At 57.0% G+C, this 2,760-nt stretch overlaps 1 pseudogene; it reads right to left on the bottom strand.

Moving 5' to 3' along the window:
* Positions 1 to 1,765, bottom strand: LOC126140205 (small subunit ribosomal RNA; annotated as a pseudogene; the record flags this gene model as incomplete).
* Positions 1,766 to 2,760: the final 995 nt, after the last annotated feature.

The following is a 2,760-nucleotide window of genomic DNA, read 5'->3' as shown; positions in this document are numbered from 1 at the left end:
TCAATCGGTAGTAGCGACGGGCGGTGTGTACAAAGGGCAGGGACGTAATCAACGCGAGCTTATGACTCGCGCTTACTGGGAATTCCTCGTTCATGGGGAACAATTGCAAGCCCCAATCCCTAGCACGAAGGAGGTTCAGCGGGTTACCCCGACCTTTCGGCCTAGGAAGACACGCTGATTCCTTCAGTGTAGCGCGCGTGCGGCCCAGAACATCTAAGGGCATCACAGACCTGTTATTGCTCAATCTCGTGCGGCTAGAAGCCGCCTGTCCCTCTAAGAAGAAAAGTAATCGCTGACAGCACGAAGGATGTCACGCGACTAGTTAGCAGGCTAGAGTCTCGTTCGTTATCGGAATTAACCAGACAAATCGCTCCACCAACTAAGAACGGCCATGCACCACCACCCACCGAATCAAGAAAGAGCTATCAATCTGTCAATCCTTCCGGTGTCCGGGCCTGGTGAGGTTTCCCGTGTTGAGTCAAATTAAGCCGCAGGCTCCACTCCTGGTGGTGCCCTTCCGTCAATTCCTTTAAGTTTCAGCTTTGCAACCATACTTCCCCCGGAACCCAAAAGCTTTGGTTTCCCGGAGGCTGCCCGCCGAGTCATCGGAGGAACTGCGGCGGATCGCTGGCTGGCATCGTTTATGGTTAGAACTAGGGCGGTATCTGATCGCCTTCGAACCTCTAACTTTCGTTCTTGATTAATGAAAACATACTTGGCAAATGCTTTCGCTTCTGTTCGTCTTGCGACGATCCAAGAATTTCACCTCTAACGTCGCAATACGAATGCCCCCGCCTGTCCCTATTAATCATTACCTCGGGTTCCGAAAACCAACAAAATAGAACCGAGGTCCTATTCCATTATTCCATGCACACAGTATTCAGGCGGGCTTGCCTGCTTTAAGCACTCTAATTTGTTCAAAGTAAACGTGCCGGCCCACCCAGACACTCAATAAAGAGCACCTTGGTAGGATTTCAACGGGGTCCGCCTCGGGACGCACGAACACGCACGAGGCGGTCGCACGCCTTCGGCTCGCCCCACCGGCAGGACGTCCCACGATACATGCCAGTTAAACACCGACGGGCGGTGAACCAACAGCGTGGGACACAAATCCAACTACGAGCTTTTTAACCGCAACAACTTTAATATACGCTATTGGAGCTGGAATTACCGCGGCTGCTGGCACCAGACTTGCCCTCCAATAGATACTCGTTAAAGGATTTAAAGTGTACTCATTCCGATTACGGGGCCTCGGATGAGTCCCGTATCGTTATTTTTCGTCACTACCTCCCCGTGCCGGGAGTGGGTAATTTGCGCGCCTGCTGCCTTCCTTGGATGTGGTAGCCGTTTCTCAGGCTCCCTCTCCGGAATCGAACCCTGATTCCCCGTTACCCGTTACAACCATGGTAGGCGCAGAACCTACCATCGACAGTTGATAAGGCAGACATTTGAAAGATGCGTCGCCGGTACGAGGACCGTGCGATCAGCCCAAAGTTATTCAGAGTCACCAAGGCAAACGGACCGGACGAGCCGACCGATTGGTTTTGATCTAATAAAAGCGTCCCTTCCATCTCTGGTCGGGACTCTGTTTGCATGTATTAGCTCTAGAATTACCACAGTTATCCAAGTAACGTGGGTACGATCTAAGGAACCATAACTGATTTAATGAGCCATTCGCGGTTTCACCTTAATGCGGCTTGTACTGAGACATGCATGGCTTAATCTTTGAGACAAGCATATGACTACTGGCAGGATCAACCAGGGAGCTGCGTCAACTAGAGCTGAGCAGCCGGCCGCCCGGGAGTGTGTCCCAGGGGCCCGCGCGAACACGCAAGCGTCCGCTCAATTATTCTGCAAACAGGAGGAGGCTGAGCTCCCCTGCACAATACACCTCGAAACCCTCTCAGGTCCCGGCGGCGCGCAGCGCCGTCCTAAGTACTTGGTCGGGTTCGAGAGAGGCGCAATCGCCCGGAGTTAGGCGAGTAGACGCTTTAGGTGCGACCACCCGTGCTCCCAACTGAGCTTGCCGCTGCCGACAGAGGCCCGGGAGCGTGCTGTCGTGGCATTGCCGGCGGGAGACAACACGCGCCACCTACGGTGACCGGCAGCTCCAACGCCAGCGCCACAGAAGGGCAAAGGCCCCACGTGGGTGCCGAAGCGAACTCTCCCAGCACAGCGCACGTGCCAACACGTCTGCACAACTGCGATACAAACCACCAGCGAGAACCGCTGGGGCGACCGAGCAGCAGACGGCGTCGCGGCGCCGAGTGCCGGGCGGCGGCGCATCCTCAACGCACACAGTCCTCAGTCGGACCAGCACACTGCAGATGTCCACCGCGCTTCGCACCGGGCCCGCGAGGACCCACTTTGGCCGCCCGGCGCCGCGCGCAGGGTGCCCCGGCGCGCAGCTGCGCCGCCTGCCGCGTCCGTCGGCCGGCGCGCCTGCCACTGGGCGCCCCCACCAGCCGGCTGTAGCGCGTGCGCCCACGCACCGCGCGGCCAGCACGCCGGGCGGCCCCCCCTCACCGGCCGGGGACGGTCCCACCCAGCCACCGCCGCGTATCGCTTCACACACAGATTTGCCCTTACTGATTTACCTCCAGCAACAACAACCGCACCACAATGGGTTTACCAGTTGTTCATTTGCGTTGCGTCACGTCACCAGCAAACGTAGACGTCCATCCCAGTTTGCAAATGCAACGATTATTGCATACCTGTCTGTTAGGTGTCACGACACACTACGTCTGCCCACATACACGC

This window comes from Schistocerca cancellata, unplaced genomic scaffold (assembly GCF_023864275.1).
Source record: "Schistocerca cancellata isolate TAMUIC-IGC-003103 unplaced genomic scaffold, iqSchCanc2.1 HiC_scaffold_702, whole genome shotgun sequence".
In the NCBI taxonomy this organism is placed as follows: Eukaryota; Metazoa; Arthropoda; class Insecta; order Orthoptera; family Acrididae; genus Schistocerca; species Schistocerca cancellata.
This window is presented reverse-complemented; position numbering and strand designations above follow the sequence as displayed.